We start from the raw sequence: 18,440 nt of genomic DNA, 5'->3' as shown, positions 1-18,440 counted from the left end.
TTACTTCTAAAGGTATGCTCTGTGTCTAAGCCTGCGTCTCTTCCTACGGAGAACACTCGCCATGCTACAGTAACAGCTCCCAAAGACATACCTTCCTTTGTTCATTATCCTCTGATCTTAACAGATTCAATACTTGGGTTTGTTTGTTGTTGTTTTGGCTTCTGGCCTTTTTTTTTTTTTTTTTTTTTTGGCTTTTGGCTTTTGGCTTTTGGCTTTTGGCAGTCAGGGTTTCTTCGTGCAGCCATTGCTGTCCTGGAACTTGCTCTATAGACCAGGCTGGCCTAGAACTCAGAATTCCACCTGCCTCTGTCTCAAAAGTCTTTCTCCACCACCACCAGCTTCAAGATTTTTAAGAAAAAAATTATGCATTTGTGTATGGGTTTGAGTGTGTGTGTGTGTGTGTGTGTGTGTGTGTGTGTGTATGCATCATGTGTGTACAGGGAGAAGCCAGAAGAGGGCATCAGGTCCCCTGGAATGAACTGGAGTTAACAGGTTGTGAGCAGTCTGATGGAAATGTTAGAAACTTACCCCAGGTCATGTGCAAGAGCAGCATGAATTGTTCACTGTTGAGCCTTGTCTCCAGCCATTTCCTTAACTCTTCAGTCTGGAATTCTCTGTGAGTTCAATTTTACTAATAGAACTTGAGACAGTGACACGTGACCTCTGAGTCCTGGCATGGAGAGCCTTGCAGTTGTATTTCTGCCCTCTTGGGATATCGTGGTTGACATGTTTGTGGTCTCCCAGGAGAGGAGGACCGGTTAATTCCAGTTACGCTTACGCCATAGCTCATCTTCAGCCAGGCCTCTGGAGACAGTGAGAGTGCAGACTGCAGGAGGGACTTTTCCCAAGAATGGCAGGTATACACGGCACACTGTTGCTCTGCTGCTGTGGGCCCTTGTGTGGCCATAGAGATTCTGGGGTAGGAGCTCATCTAGAGTTCACCGTGCTAACTAGGTTCCACAGATGGTAGACACACGAGTGTGGTGCTGATCTTTTACTGAGTGTTTTTAACCAGATGAACCTCGGGCCCTGCACTTTCCAAGCGCTGCACTTCCCTCAGACCTTTATCCCACTAGCTGTCTGTCTAGCTCTCCTCTGATCATAATCATGTGATAGAGTAATACACACATTTTAATTAAGCCATTAATAACTGTTTAATACTTAAAGGGGCTGTCATAGCCAGGAATGCTATACTTTTGTAAGCCCAACTGGAAGGGAGCAGGAGGATCCCAAGTTCAAGGTCTGGCTTGGCACAGATTGTTCAAGGTCAGCATGGGGCAGTTCAGTCTGATTGAATTTCTGATTAAGAAACGAGGGCTGTGAGATAGCCCAGTGGTCAGATACAGTCAAACAAAACCCCAAATAAAACTAGTGCCTTTCCCATCACTGTGGTTTTATTTATATCTCGTACTTAGGATTTAGTAGTAGTTATTGGCCTTGAGCCAGTAGACTCTGAAATCACTTACTTGGGAACTTTTGAGATTCTAGAATCTGGGTAGTCAAACCTTGATAAACCTTGATGCCTTGGATTTTATGTAGTGCGAATCTTAGGCTTTTCATGTCCTGCAATGACTTCATTTCAGGGTGATTTAAAAATATTTTGTGTGGAGGTTGGGGTGGGGAAAAAGATGAAGGGAAATAACTAGTTTAATGTGGACAGAGTGCACGAGAGTGTAGTCAGGGCCTGACCTAAGCTCATGTGCTTAAGGGGACAGAAAAACATTGTGTTGCCCCTCTGCCTTTTTTGTATTTCCTATTCTGTACAATTTAAAAATGTTGATTTTATTTTATGTATTTGGCTGCATGTATAGAAAGCATACCATGTCTTTGCCTGGTGCACATGGGGCTCAGAAGATGGTGTCAGGTTCCTTGGAACTGGAGTTACAAGTTGTTGTCAGCCTTCATGTGGGATCTGGGAACCAAACCTGGGTCCCCAGCAAGAGCAGCAAGTGCTCTTAACCACTGGGCCATCTCTCCAGCCCTTTATTCTGTACACACACACACACACACACACACACACACACACACACACACACACACACACACAGAGTTATGTGTCTGCCTGAGTGCTGGGAACCAAACCTAGGTCCCGTACAAGGGCGATATGTGCTCTTAACTACTGAGTTGCCTCTGCAGGCCCATTCTGAGCTATTTTAAGACAATACCTGGTAAATAGTTTTTATTTTGTTTGTTTCCGAATTTGAAGATAGGAGGGAGCCCTTTGGTTGGTTCATGTTTATATGGGAATAACTGTGCTTTAAGGCTCCAACTTAGTTATTCCATGCTCTTGCTTCTGTGTTCAGGGCCTTCTACTTGTGTAGAAAGGTAGATTACCATCTTTATAATTATTTATCTGTTCTGTATGTATGTGTATGGTGGTCCAAGGACAACTTGCAGGATTCTCCTTCCACTGTGTAGGTCATGGGTTTTGAACTTAGGTGGTTAGGCTGGGTGGCAAGTGCCTCTACCTACTGGGCCGTCTTGCTGGCCCTGGATTAGCTCTCCATTTTAGCTTCCAGGTTGCTTGGATAATCTTGCTTTTTATGCCATGCTGCTTGAGGGATGATTTTATAACCTTCCCTTTCAGGGCCACATTTCCTGAGTGATTTGGTTATCTTTCTCATGGCCTGTCAGGAAAGTGAAATCCATCTCACCGACCTTGCTGTTCTTGACTTTTTGTTTTCTGAAAAGGTTTTTATCTCAACTTTTACTCACCAATTTATGGACAGCAAGTCTTGAATCAATTTGACATTTTGGAGGACATCATTTTCATCTTCTTTTACATACTTAATGATGTTTTTTTTCATCTGTGGACTTCTAAAAGTTTTCATTTAAAATTATTATTTTTAGTGGTTCAGTAAATTATTACTATACAGGTACAATTTTGATCTTTGCACAAAATTTTAATGTGAGAAAATATATGTAACATAAAATTATTCTTTTATAATCTACAGTTCTGTGGCATTAAGTCCACCCAAATGTTGTACAAGTGGCTAGTCCTTGTTAAGTTTTGCAAACTCAAGTACCCATGAAACAATAACTCCCTGGTCTTCCCTTCACTCAACCAATGACAAATGCCATTTCCTTTGTCTCTATGAGTTTAATTATTTCAGGTAGTAAATAAATAATGGAGTCATGGAATATTTATTTTTTGTGAATGAGCTTATTTCACTCTGCGTGGTATATTCAAGGTTAATTCATATTGTACTGTGTGTCAGAACTTTCTTTTCTTTTAATGCTTAGCAATATTCCTCTGTTTGTGTGTGTGTGTGTGTGTGTGTGTGTGTGTGTGTGTGTGTGTGTGTATTGTATTGTATTCCTGTAACCCCATATGTATGTATCACATTGTATATTTTTTTCAGTGATGTCTGTTGCATGCATCTTTTGGCTGTTGTGAATAATGCTGCTGTTAGTAAAGAAATCCAACTCTCTTAGTTTGTTTTCTAGGACTTGTTGGATTGTATGGCAATTCTGTGCTTAGTTTTGCCAACTCATCATACAATTTTCTATTATATGGGCTGTAGAGAAGTAACTTGGGACACTCTTTACAATATTGATAGTATTATTTGATGCACAAAATTCTTAGCTTGTTGAAATCCAATGTACTTATATGTCCTTCACTTTGTTAAGTTGACCTTTGAGAAGTTGAAATCACTTCTGTAGCCTCCTTCACCTGTAGGTTTTTTTTTTGTTTAAGTTAGAAAAGGTGCTGGGAAAATGGCTCACTTGGTAAAGTGTTTGCCACACAAAGCATGGAATGCAAGTGTGAATTTCCTAGCACCCATGGAAAACCCAGGAATGGGAGCACACATCTGTAACCCCAGAGCTAGCAGGCAGGCATTTGGGGAGAAGAGATAGGCAGATCTTTGGAACTTATTGGCAAGTCAGCCTAGCCAAATTGATGAGCTTCAGGTTCTGTAAGAGATCTTGTCTCAAAAACAACATGGAGAGCCATAGAGGAAGGCCTATGACCTCTGGCCTTCATGTGTGCACATGTGCACATGAGCCTGAACATGCACACCCACACATGTATAAACCTACTTGAATTTGCCACACACACACACACACACACACACACACACACACCTAGAAAAAACTGTATTGAAATTGGGTCTTTCCCTTTCCTGGCATTCCCTTCCAATAGAGGAAACCCTTCACCAATGCACCTGCTTCCTCCAGAGTAGAAGCCTTTTAAGGAGAGTTAGTGATTATAGTGTTATGGTTATGGAGGTAGGGTGTAGCTCATGCCAAGTTATTGGTTAACTCAAGCAGCACTAGGTCTAGCAGTAAGGACAATGGTGCAAGCTGCTGTGAATAATGCTGTCTTTGTAATAGGAGTGCTTTGATGGCTATATTGTAATCTTTACATAGTCGCCTTTCTTTATCTGGTTTCACTTTCTGTAGTTTCAGTTCTACCACCTATGATCCAAAAATACTAGCATTTCTTGAAACTCTAAATAGAAAGCAGCCTTGTTCACATGGCTTCTATGATTGTGTATAGTTACAGTTGTTCCATCTCATTCTTGGTCATGGTAAGTTTCTTACAATGTCTACTTTGTAAACTGAACTTGTGTAGAACAAAACCAGAATCAGTAGACTTTAATAGTGTTGGGTTACTGCTGAAGGTATCACACACGTTGGTTACTGGACATGGAGAAATCAGGTTGGTACAGACCACCAAGCTTTCTCCCTGCTGGCTTAGCTTTCTAGGTGCTAGAAGGTTCTGTGTAGGCTGGTGGGGGGAAAAGTCATCAGTAGTCTTACTCAGCCTTGAACACGGAGGTACAGTAATGCCTGGAGTGACAAGATGTGCCTGCGGGTACAATAGTGGCGTGGATATCATGGGGATGCACTTTCTGATGGGTTTAAGGCCCTCTCCATGTGAGCAAGTGTATGCCTGGTACTGTAAATCTTGACAAGGACCTATGTTTGGGGAGCTCACATTCCACAGGGGTGAACCTATTACTACTATTCTGCTAAGTGGGCAAGGTATTTACTGCTCTCTGAATTCCCTTCTCGATCTCTAGAGATATAGAGCGCAGCTCTTAGGCCCCAGTAGAGAAGCTTCTTTGCAGTGGATGGTGGTTAACATAGAAACTCACGACCAGTCAGAGTGCAGTGAGTGTTAGTGGAGGACTCAGCCACAAACGGAGTATATCTATGTTTCCCTTCCCCTGCAAGGCATAGGGAGCATCAGAGAAAGATGGTTAGAGACAGAAGTCAAGAGCAAAACAGTATTATGCAAACATGGAGGACCTCTGTGCTTAGGAACTTAACAACAGCTATGGTTACTTGTATAAGATCAGCAAGACATTAAGGTGGTGAACATTCTAGCAGGAGAGGAAGCAGCTCTTGAGCCTTTCTTGCCTAACTAAGGAACTGTTGGCAGCTGATGGCTTCTGGGAGTGAGGTAATCAGTTTCCTTTAAGGGTGTGTCCCTTGGTGGGCCAGCCATGTGTGTCAGTGAATGGCTCTGTACCCATGACTAGATGGGCAGCACAGTGGGTTTAGAGGAAGATGATAGGAAGTTGGGAGTAGGGTCGAGGGGTTAAGGGGTCAGGGGAAGAATAGGGAGTGAATATGATCAAAAGAACATTGTAGGTAATTCCCAAAGGACTAAAAATATTATAGTAAAGTTTCAGATAACAGTAAAAAATGATGTCCAGGGTTTATTGTATCCTCAGGATGAACTATATCTACTTTCATTTATTCTCCTGTCTTCCTGCCTGATTTTCTTCTTGTGGGGATGTTGAGAGAATTTCACTATATAGTCCAGGTTGGTTCTAGACTCTCACCAACCGTGTTGTTTTTGTCTCTTGAGAGCTAGGATTACAGGTGTGAGCCATTGCACCTGCCGTCAGTGTTGTTTTATTGAAGACTTTTAGCCCCCTGAGGACAATGCCTGTTCTGTTCTACACTGCACACCCTATACCTGGCACAAAGTAGTTACCCAGTAAGTAGTTGTTCATGCTCTTGGAAACTGTTCCAACTGCAGTGAGTTCATACCTACTACTCGCATATACTGTCCGAGTTTCCCAAGACTCAAGCTAAAGTACTGTTGATTGTATCTGAATGCCAAGAAGGCAGAGTCAGTTTATTGAGTAGGAGATATAAAATAATTGTGTCTTTGTAGAAAAGTCCTCTCTTATATATATGTAAGGGTACATGTTTTCATATGTATGTCTGAGTGCCTGGAGAAAGTTTTTAAAGAAAGAAACATATCAAGTTCAGTACAGTGGTTAAGTTAGGGAAGGAAGAGACTGAATATAGAGGGGGTAATTGGAGTTTCATTTTTATGATATAAATGTTTACAGAGAAAACATTTTTTGTATAGTTTGTAGAGCAAAAGTGAATATGTTTAAAGCGAGCATAGGAATTACATTCTCCTGTAGGGATTAAAAGATAGGAGAAGAAGAAGGTTGCTTTAGTATCAGGATGGCAGACAGATTTTGGGTAGAAAAAATCATCCGGGGGAGGACTGAAGCTCAAAGGAAAGTATCTTTGGTCTTGGGCAGTGGGAATTCATGCAGGGACATGTACTTCATGTTAAAGAAATGCAGAGACATGAGGAACACCCTTGGCAAGAACATCAGCTTTACTGTGAATTGGCAGCGCATGCTGACCAAGGCCGGCAGTGGGTTCACAGTGCTCTGTTGTTAGTGAGTGTGGTTTTTCCATGAAGACAATTTAGTGGTACGAGTAGCGTAAATCTCTTTTTCTTAGGCTGATTTTTGCTCCCAGTAAATCTGTGCAGAATCTTAATCCCCCTCTTTAAACATTTAAACATGGGAGGACATAAGTCTCCAAGAGGTTATGAAACTCTTTGAAGGTTACTTTGCTGATAAGTGGTGGAGGCCTGGACTAGAGCCCAGGGTTTCTCTACCAAATGCCATGCCCTTTGTTCCAGGAAAAGATTGGCCAGGAGATCAGGAACAATGCACTGTTGAGTGGTTTGGCCGTCTCCATTTAGGAGGCCTGTATGGACACTCAAGAAAACCTAGCAACTGGTCAAAATGCAAAGAGAAAGATTTTAGGAGATTGAGACTAAAATATGGAGACTAGTTCAGTATTAGAATGACTTCAGAGTGGGCTGGGGAGATGGTTCAGTGGGGTTAGGTACTGGCCACCAAGCCTGAGGACCTGAGTTTGAGTCCCTAGTCCCACCTGATGGGAGGAGAGAACTGACTCCTTCAAGTGGTGCTCTGACCATGTGCCCCCTAAAATAAAGTAAACGTAAAAAAAAAGTAATGCCCCAGAGAAAGTAGCTGGCTAAGAAAAAAATTTTTTCCACAACAATTTAGTTCTTTAGTTCATTGCTCTTCTGAGCAATGGGTAATTTGACAAAAATTTGTAGATGTCTAAACATTAAGCAGTGTTGGAGAAGGAATTGAAATTTATTGTTGGAACTAAGGCAAACAGAACTCAGACAAGCTTATGTGCGGCTGTTGTTTACATTTTGACCACAATTACTACTTTTTCATTATACAAGTTTTTAAATAGTTAAAAGCATGAAAAATATTGCTAGTATCAACTAAAAGTATGATGTGGTTACTATTATTTATGGTGCCTGGTTTGTCAGTATTGTGATGTCAGAACACAGCATCACATACTTTATTTTCCTTAGTAGATTTTTCTGAAATAAAAATACCTTTTGGATTTACCATTGGCAAGTTTTCAGAAAACATGTTTCATATATATATGAAATGTATATATATATATATATATATGACATGTGTATATATATATTTGTACATACTTGTATAATAAACTAAAGAAATTTGTAAATCAGGAAAGTTGTATAGTTTAAGTGGAAAATTTTAAGTCTAGATAGATTATCAGAACTGAAGGGATAATAGGTTTTTGAGCATGAGTTCCAGGTGTCACAGGCTATTACTTTATGATTGTTGTTGTTATTTTTAATCTTAGGGCATCTCTCAGGCCAGACCACATCCTAGCGTGCAGAGGGGAGGTGGGCTGGAAGTCCTTCCCCTAGCCGAGGAGCTATTGGCAGGCGCTAGCTGCTGGGGGTGGGGGTTGTCCGTTTCTTTGAAAAGTGTAGCCCCTGGCAAGCTAACCACATCCAGTGGATGTCTACACATTCAAGAATCCAGGGACAGCACACGCTAGACTTGATGGGTATGAAAACAACAAGAAAGAAGGACACAGAGTTGTGTGGGTGGGAGGGGCAGGCAGACCCAGGAGCAGTTAGGGAGGAGGTGGGTATGATCAAAACACTTGGTGCAGAGTTCTCAAAGGACTAATACGATTTAAAATAGATGTAGCACTGAATTTAAAACACTCCATACTATTCTATACTAGGTTTAGGATTTTTTTTTTTTTGATGACTTATATTCCCACAAATGATGCCAGCGTACATACTGTAAGGTTGGGTGACTCTTTAAGTAGGGTCACCAATTAGTGATTGCCTTTCTCACTGGGAGTGAAGGTGTTGTATGTGCTAAAAGGGAAGCGGCATTCGGGCCTGTCAGTCAGAGAATCTGGTGGTAAGTCTTAGGTGGTGGACTGTACTTGTGTGTGTTGCTGCCAGCTTAGCAGAGCCCCGAGAACACTGGGAAAGACAGGCATTGTGTTTGCAGCTCTGTGAGAAAGCCAGATGAATAGGGATGGGGACACCAGAGACAAGCAGGTCTTCATATCCGGCAGCCTTCAGCACTTACAGTCACAGTGGGTGTTTCTCAGAAGGCTCTTTGATGAAAATCCCGCTTCTTACTGATCCTTCTGTAGTATATCATAAAGAGAATCACGAGGAAAACAACTACCTACCATGCTTTTCTTAGCTTCTTTTCTTTATTGGAGTCACCAGACTTAACGTTGTTTTTACACGTTGCCTTGAAGCCTTAACATCCTTACATGAGTTTCTGTGGATTAGTAACAGTTTGTATACCAGAGCTGCTCTGTGCACTCCAGCTCGAGCACTGTGTTAGAGAGTGTCATTTTGTCATAAAACAGTACAGAAGTTGTCCATTTTAGAATTTTTCCTAGAATGGAGCAGAATTAGGTAATACAGCTATTAGACTATAGCCAAAACTGAATAATGCAATTAATTTTAAACAAACATGGTGGATAGGTATCAAGACTTCTCAGAATTTCAGTTATTTGGAGAAATGAAAACACTGGAGAGCATCATTATTTTGTGTATTTGGATTGTGCTAAGAAATACGGTTCTTGTTGTTTTGTTTGTTTGTGTGGAGAGCCAGTCTTACTGCAGCCCAGCTTGGCCTCAAACTTGTTATGTGGTAGAGATGACCTTTGAACTCTTTAAAATTTACATTTATTTGTCTGGGTGTTTTGCCTGCATGATTGTCTGTGCACCATGCATGTCCCTGATGTTCAAGGAGACCAGAAGAGGGCGTAAGAGCCTTGGAGTTGGAGGTACAGGTCATTGTGAGCCGTCATGTGGGTACTAGAAATCAAAGCCTGGTCCTCTGTAAAGCAGCCAGTACTCTAACCACTGTGCCATCTTTCCAGCTCCTGACCTTGAACTCTTGATCTTTGGCTTCTAGTTCCCAAGTGCTGGGTTTACAAGGACGCATGGCTTTTGAGTAAAGAGAGTATTTTCAATTCAGTCTTCCATAAACACTGTCTTGAACTGTATTCATTCAGATTTCCTTTTTATAAGAATATCATAAAGATAGACTGCACACATAGCAGACCGAGGAAGGAGAGTCCCAGATTTGGGCCATCCTGGGCTACCAAATCAGATCCTGTCTTAAAAAGCATCTCTGGAATAGGAATGAAAGCAATAAGAGCAAATATGGAGCACCTGGTAAGTCAGAGACACCGTGGGAACAATGAGCATAAATTAAGCACGTGGCTGGAAACTAATAACAGAAGCAGATGAAAGCTTTGCAGTTTTGTCCCCTCAAAGGTGAGCTCCCATAGCATGTCCTGGTAAATAGTCCCCATAGAGAACTGCTTGCCCATGAAGACAGGGATTCAAACAAAGAGTCTATATATGATGCAAATGAAAAAGCTCCAGAGTTTAAAAATTAGGGCAGGCATCCACTTAGGGTAGATGGACGTTTGGGTGAGGAGATGAAAATGATCTGAAATGGTTATAAGCGTATTTTTTTTAACTGAAAATGGTTGATTATAAATATTTTGTACACAATTACAGTGTATATTAAATGTAGACAAAAAGCTAACTCTAGCCTTTAAAATATATGTGTGAGAGTTACCAGCAGTTGCTCTGGGACATTTGTGTGGCTTGTTTAAGGGGTTCTTTGAGTGAGTGTATGCTGTTCACCTCCAGCTTGTCCTGGGAAAGTACTTCTGTAGTCTTTGCTGTGTGTCCAGAGGGTCACTTCAGACAAAGCTTCAGCCAGGCAGTGAACTGCCTTCTGGGTTCTGTTCCTGCTTCAGGACAACTGCAGGGAGGAGTTCTACATTCCCCTCTTCACCGGATCCAACTCTTTGGTCGAGAGGCCATTTTCTCAGAACCTTCCTTGATTATACCAGCTCAAAACAGTGTCTCTGCTCTCTTAAATCTAGCTGTGCTTACATTCTTTAACCACTAATTTGGCAATTAATCATGTTAATTGCTTTGTGCCTTGTTTCTATTGTTGTCTTGACTTGTTATTCAAATTGCATTTTGACTTTGCTGGTGTGATGCTTTTTTCTTTTGATTATAGTGCAAGATTCTTGAAAAGAGATGCCTTTCTATAACTGAGGACAGTGATCTCCAAACTCTTTTTGTTTGTTTTAAGGGCTATGAGGAAGACTTTATAGTGGGTAATTTATTAACAACTAAGGTTTCTTTCTCAGAGTTCTGGAGGCTGGGAAGTCTAAGGTCAGAAGCCACTGGAGTTAGTATCTCTTGAATTCCTGTTCTGCGTAGATAGTGCCCTCGGTACTTCCTCTCATCGCACAGGGTGAAGGGACAGGCAGCTTCATCCAGCCTCTTTCATAAAGGCACTAGTCCCATCCACAGCGACTTAGTTAGCTTCTGTCTCTTAATATCAACACCTTGGAGGATTAGATTTTATTATATGAATTTTTGGAACTATATAAGCATTCAGACTATAGCATAGGCCAAACAACTTGGTTATGAATCTTTAAAATTTTTTTTAATTGGATATTTTCTTTACTTATATTTCAAATGTTATTCCCTTTCCCAGTTTTCCCTCTGGAATCCCCCTGTCCCCCCCTTCTCCCCCTGCTTCTGAGAGTGCTCTCCCACTTACCCATCCACCCACCCCCTCCCACCACCCCACCCTGGCATTCCCCTGCACTGGGGCATTGAACCTTCAAGGACCAAGGGCCTCTCCTCTTATTGATGACTGATGAGGCCATCCTCTGCTACATATTAGGCTGGAGCCACGGGTCCTTCCATGTGTGCTCTTTGGTTGGTGGTTTAGTCTCTAGTAGTTTTTGGGGTCTGGTTGGTTGATATTATTGTTCTTCCTATAGGGTTGTAAACCCCTTCAGCTCATTCAGTCCTTTTTCTAACTCCTCTTTTGGGAACCCCGTTCTCAGTCCAGTGGATGGATGACAGCATCTGATTCTGTATTTCTCAGGCTCTGGCAGAGCCTCTCAGGAGGCAGCTACATCAGGCTCCTGTCAGCATGCACTTCTTGGCATCTGCAATATTGTCTGGGTTTGGTGGCTGCATATGGGATGGATCCTGGGGTGGGGCAGTCTCTGTGTAGCCTTTCCTTCAGTCTCTGCTCCACTCTTTGTCTCCATGTTTCCTCCTGTGAGTATTTTGTTTCCCCTTCTAAGAAGGACTGAAGGATCTACATAGTTTGGTCTTCCTTCTTCTTGATCTTCATGTGGTCTGTGTATTGTATCTTGGGTATTCTGAGCTTTTGGGCTAATATGCACTTATCAGTGAGTGCATACCATGTGGTGTTTTTTTTTTTTTTTTTGTAATTGGGTTACCTTACTCAGGATGATATTTTCTAGTTTCATCCATATGCCTAAGAATTTCATGAAGTCATTGTTTCTAATAGCTGAATAGTACTCCATTGTGTAAATGTACCACAATTTCTGTATCCATTCCTCTGTTGAAGGACATCTGGGTTCTTTCCAGCTTCTGGCTATTATAAATAAGGCTGCTATAAACATAGTGAAGCATGTATTCTTATTATATGTTGGAGCATCTCTGGGGTATATGCCCAGGAGTGGTATAGCTGGGTCCTCAGGTAGTACTATGTCCAGTTATCTGAGGAACCACCAGACTGATTTCCAGAGTGGTTGTACCAGCTTATAACCCACCAACAATGGAGGAGTGTTCTTCTTTCTCTGCATCCTCTCCAGCATCTGCTGTCACCTGAGTTTTTGATCTTAGCCATTCTGACTGGTGTGAGGTGGAATCTCAGGGTTGTTTTGATTTGCATGTCCCTGATGATTAAGGATGTTGAACATTTCTTTAGGTGCTTCTCAGCCATTTGATATTCTTAATACATGCATTTTATTTAGTTATAAACTACATGTATAGATTATAAATCATAAAATCTGGATTAAAATGGAAAATAAAATAACCAATACTTAAAATTTATATTATTTATACTACAGTATTGTTACCAGGCACACTTGGCAATGAAATCTGAAAAATTATGGGGATACTAATACTAATGGTAGATATGCCAGGTTGGCAACTTAAGTTGCATCCTTGGGCTAGTGTCCAGTTCTGTTGGATCCATATGCAAGGTTTTGTTGAGAACCTGGGCTGACGTTGTCACCATTGCTTCCATTGTAATGGGAAACCTCACTGGAAATCGGGGGGCCTTGTGTGATGCTTGTTCTTCCCCCAGGACCCTGGGAACCAGCTGTGAACGTCAGCATTTCATGGAGTAGGGAGTCCTTTCCTCCACATTCATATTGAACACTTTGCTCCCCAAGACTTTCTTTCTGTGGGTTGTCTGACATGCTCACTTGAACATAGACTACTTTTTTTTCTTTCTTTCTTTCTTTTTTTTTTCTTTCTTTCTTTCTTTCTTTCTTTTTTTCTTTCTTTCTGCTTATTGGATATTCTCTGTATTTTACAGTTCAGGTGTTATCCCCTTTCTACCAAATCCATCCTCCACACCATTGCCTCTATGAAGGTGCTCCCTCTCCCATTCTCCCTCTCCTACCTCAGCACCTTGGAATTCCCCTACACAAGGAAAATGAGCCTTCATTGGCTCAAAGGCTTCTCCTCCCATTGTTGCCAGAGAATGCTGTCCTCTGCTGCACACTCACCTGAAGCCATGGGTCCCTCCATGAGAACTCATTGGTTGGTGTTTTAGTGTGGAGTTTTATTGGAGCTGTGGTGGGTTTGGTTAGTTGATCATTTTGTTTTTCCCATGGGGCTGCAGACCCTTTCAGCTCCTTCAGTCCTTTCTCTAACTTCTTCATTGGGGTCCCAGTGTTCAGTTCGATGGTTAGCTGCAAGCATGCTCAGCTGTATCAGTATGGCTCTGGCAGAGCCCCTGAGGAGACATCCATATCAGATTCCTGCCAGTAAGCACTACTTACCATCAGCAATAGTGTGTGGGTTTAGTGGCTGCATATGGGGTGTATCCCCAGGGGAGGCAGTCTCTGGATGATCTTTTCTCCGACCCCTGCTCCTCTATTTGTCCCATTATTTCCTCCCATGAGTGTTTTGTTCTCCCTTCTAAGAAGGACTGAGGCATCCTCATTTTGACCTTTTTTCTCTTTGAGCTTCATAAGTCTGTGAATTGTTTCTTAAGTATTCAGAGCTTTTTGGGCTAGTATCTGCTTATCAGCGAGTGGAACACTGACTACTTATCTCCAGCATTTTCTGTACCTGCTTGTCACAGAAGGTTCAACAAATGGTTCACAAATTTCTTGAAAACTTTCTAGTTCCATATGAGTTAAAAAGAATTCTATTACAGAGGAATGAAACACAGAAGAACAGGTTGTTTCAAAATGGTTTCCTATCATTAAAAATGAAAATCTGAACTTGCGTGTGGGTGAGGTTGCTGTGCTAATCCAGTGACCATAGAAAATCTAGGCAAGGGGTCTAGGCAGATAGACACTGAAACATAACAATCTTGAACATTCACGTCAAAAAATAAAGTGTTTGGGGATGGGAGATAGCTCAGTGGGTAAGAGGGCTCGTTTCAAAGTCTGGAGTCCAGCACCCTTGGAAAAAGTTGGGCACTGCTTCCCATGTGCCTGTAACTCCAGTGTTAAGTGGATGGTTGGATAGAGAAAGACAGATCGCTGGGGTTTATGGCCACAGTGTAGTTTCAGGTTCAACAAGAGACCCTGCCTCTAAGGGATAAGCTAGACAGTGATAGAGCAGGGCAGTGGGTCCTCTCCTCTGGCCTCTGTGCTCTTATGCATACACACCACATACCACTCACACACATACACACATGCACGCACACACACACACACACACACACACACACACACACACACACACATCAGCATCCTAGAAGTCTTCTATGTTTTCCTTCTTACTCAACCTTTCTTCTTTCACCATAGTGAAACCACTTTGGTTTTCATCATAAATACTTTTCTTTTGTCAGTCAAGAGACAGAGATTACTTTTTATGATTTTGAGTTTTACACAATAGAATCCTATAGTATACATCCTTTTATTCAGTGAAAGTAATGTCCTTATAGCTATATATGTCTCTGCCTCTGAGTGCTGGAGTTAAAGGCGTGCACCACCACACACCCTCTTGTTATAGATTAAGAGTAGAATTTGAGCCCAACATTCCTACTAGAGTCACATTGTAATTTAAGTTGAATCTGTCAGAGGAACACTAATCAACATTTATTCTCCATATCCTAAGGTGGAATTGAAACTTATCACTTATGAATGGAGAGACTACATTAGAAGTTGGGATTAAGAGCTGATGTCACACAAACTGGCAACGTTTTTCTTGATTATTTTACTTTTGTGATGTTTAAAAAAACATTCTTGGATGAGTCACCTATTTTGGTAATGGTTATTTGGAATTCTGTTCTAGGAATTAATACATCATTTTCTAATAGATTCTAAAAATAGTTTTAAAGACTTTAGTGATACAGTGACAAACATGTGGTATATCAAGAAAATCATGTTATCAAGTGGATAGTCCCACTCCCTGGAGAACAGTGTGAAAGGTTTGCTATAGAATACTTTTGCTGCTTTCTTTTTCTATAATTCATGTATTTCCTTTGATGGGGAGTAATACTTCACCTTGCTTAGTTTGATTTAGTTGGCTGTATGGGCAGTGGTTGCATTAAAGGCCTGCCTGGGTCCAGTGGCTTGAATGACTTTGCATTTTGCAGATTATTTGGGTAGATTTAGGTTAAGATGTCAGTCAGTCTGGATGCCTAGACCATTTGAAAACCAATTGAGTTTGAGTAAAGTTGTTGATGCTTGATTTAATGCAGACCCCCCTTCATTCTATAAAATGAATATGTGGTAAATATCAGCTACAATTACTCACTGCATCACGTGCCTCGAGTTATTTACAAGGCAATTATTGGTCTTGGAGCCTATTCTGTTTCACTGTCACCTGTTAGTTGAGGTTGCCAAAGCTGAAGGCTTCTGTCTTAGCGGATGTTAAGTGTTGTTGGTGAAGCACAAACGTCATTATCACGAAAACAGGAAGCTATGTAGGGAACATGCCAAATGGTGAATTAATAGTCAGGGTAAAGGAAGCTGACGCACTTAGGGAAGGAACCCTGAATTTATCTACTCTGTTCCTTTAGGTGGTTTAAAAACAGAAGTAGCAAACTCACTACATTTTTCAGACCATATTGAGTTAAGTAGGTTTAGCCGTAAGCCTGAAAGCATGGTTTCTTGTATTTTGCATTGTCTTAAAAATGTTGATATTCCAAAGACTGTGAGATGTCTGCGTGGAACTTGATTAATCTACATTAGTGTTTGGCTGACTGAAGTCTTGTAAAGTACAGTAAAATTGACCATTCTCTCTGTTTACATAGAAACCTTAATGATTTGAATCATATTTTAATAACTTGGAGTAGATAATTTAAAGAGGAAATAAATAAAAATGACTGTTTACTATTTTTTGGATTTTCATGAATAATCTGCTTAGTGAATTCAAGAGTACCTATCAGTAGGTCCCAAGAATCAAGTATCAAGGACGTCGTTTTCTTCTATGTCATTGGTTGATGTGTGTGCAGACAGTTCTTATACATATTTGTAAGTGATCTTCATTAATGCACATTATAGAACTTTTTATTAATTAGTTAGCGTACAGAGCAGTGGATTTTGTTCTAACACTGTCATAATACATACATACATATTTACATATATTTATTTAACTGAGAAGCTACATTTGTGTATATGTATGGGTGCACACATGTCTGTATTAGGTGTGTGGGTACAAGCATGCCACACTGCATGTGGAAGTTACAGGACAACCTTTAAGAGTTGGATATCTCCTTTTCTATGTTCAGTCAGACTGACAGGCTTTGTGACAAGTGCCCTAACTGTCAGCTATCTTGCCAGCCCTCATACACATATAGTATTATACTTAGCTCTCATCTCCCCTTCCCCTTCCCTCTCTTTGACAGGATGGCTCATCCATTCAGCAAAGTGTGCTCTCTCTGTGTCAATTAATCTTGCTTCAAACTCATAGAAACCCACCTGTCTCTGCCTCCCAAATACTCAGATTAAAGGTTTGCTCATTCAGCAAATCCTTATCTGTATATACACTGGTTAGAATGCCCACCTGTTTTACACAGTGCCCTTCATGGACACAATTTCTAATCCCACTGCCTTCTCTGAGTATCCATGAGGCAAGCACGCTTCAGTGACAAGTTTCGAGTTGCAATTAATTGTACACACTTGAGATTTCCTCTGTGCTGGGTGTTTGTGCTTGGCGTACTCTCTCTCTTTTTAAAATGTACATAAACAGTTTTTAGCACCAACATCTTACAATTGGATTGAGAAAACAAGCCACAATTTGAAAACAGATACATTTTAGAAGCAATTTCAGAAGTTATGTGAGAGACTGTAAGGGTGAGGGTATGTGAAACTTATGCTGAACATTTTTAATTGTAAATTGGTAACTGCAGAAGTTTCCATCATAAAGTGTTAGTAGAAAAAACTTCTTTTGATGTTATCAAGAATTCCCACATGAGGGCTGGTGGGATGGTTCATTGGTCATGGTGCTTGCTGCTAGGCTTGACAGGAATTCAGTTCCTAGGAGTCACGTGGTGGAAGGAGAGCATTGCTTCTCACAGTTTATTCTCTGACCTTTAGACATGTGCCATGGCATACCTGTGTAGGACCGCACACACAATAGAACAATTCGATTCTATGTAAAAAAAGAATTCCCAGTTGATACTCTTATCTTCAGGTTTGTAGAATTGGTCTCTCTAGCTTGGTTTTTTCACGTTGAACTTCAAAACATCACATTTCCAGTTTTTGAAGATGATTTAAATGGGTAAAAGATACATTCTTACAGCACAGGCCTTCATCCAAACTACTCTTTTTTCTTTTTCTGGGCCATAGCCTGTTAGTCCAGTGTCTACTTAATTTACTTTAATTAGAAAAGATGCACTGAGCATTGTTCTGGGTAGTAGGAATGCCAGGCAGATAGACAGGCAAAATCTATAGTCTGTTAGTACCTCAATTTCCATCAAGGGAGAAAGTAATTAGCAAGAGACAAACGCATGAAAGCAAAGCATCCTAAGTGATATGAATAATAATAATGTTAATGATAATGATAATAATAATAATAATAATAATAATAATACCCTCCAACAACAACAAGAACCAATCCCAGGGTCCTGCTTCCCAGTGGAAAATCAAGGGAGACCTCTGGAGGAGAAGAAATCAAAGCCTGAGTTATGCAGAGGGCCCAGCAAAGTCCTGGGAAGAGCTGTCTAAGCAGGGAAGAGCCCTGCAAAGGCACAGAAGCAAGGAAAGGCCGAGGCGCTGAGAGAGATCTGTAGGCAGTGCTGATGGGCCACAGTGAACAGGGTGAGTGCCTCAGGAGATGATGGTACTCAGGATGTAAGACAGACTTCAGGGTCTTGCAAATAGTGGCAACTGAGTTGGTTTTTACACTAGGAAGAAAGAATGATTTTAATCAGAAGAGTCCTTTTGTCAAACCAAGTCTATGTTTTTAAAAGGTTGCTGCCTGTACAGTATAGAGCAGAGAACATGGGAGATAAAATGAGAAAGTTGGGCATGGTGGTACCAACTTGGAACCCATCTAGAGTTCCTCCACTGATTTCCTATGAATGTTTTATTCAGTTAAGAGGTCAGGGCTATGTTCATGCAGTTGAAGGTCTGACTTGTTAGGTCCTGAGATACTTTACAAAACCAATACTTATGAGAAGCAGAGGCTATTGTCAAGCCTTGTAAAGCCATAGATTTCTAAAACTCCCAAATGTTGAGACCTAGCTGGCTGACTCATCCCCCTCTTTTGCATTTGCATTTTATCTGAAATCAAGTACCATGCTTTGTGCTTTCCTGCAGATGAATGGTATGGCATGCCA

The 18,440-nt window shown here is 41.1% G+C and overlaps 1 protein-coding gene across 1 annotated transcript in view; it reads left to right on the top strand.

Moving 5' to 3' along the window:
* Positions 1–18,440, top strand: part of BABAM2 (BRISC and BRCA1 A complex member 2) — a 357,467-nt gene that overhangs the window by 10,062 nt on the left and 328,965 nt on the right. The window lies entirely within an intron of this gene.

The sequence above is a fragment of the Micromys minutus genome (genome assembly GCF_963924665.1).
Source record: "Micromys minutus genome assembly, chromosome: 1".
Lineage (NCBI taxonomy): Eukaryota > Metazoa > Chordata > Mammalia > Rodentia > Muridae > Micromys > Micromys minutus.
Note: the sequence above shows the minus strand (reverse complement) of the source record. Positions and strands in the feature narration are given on the sequence as shown.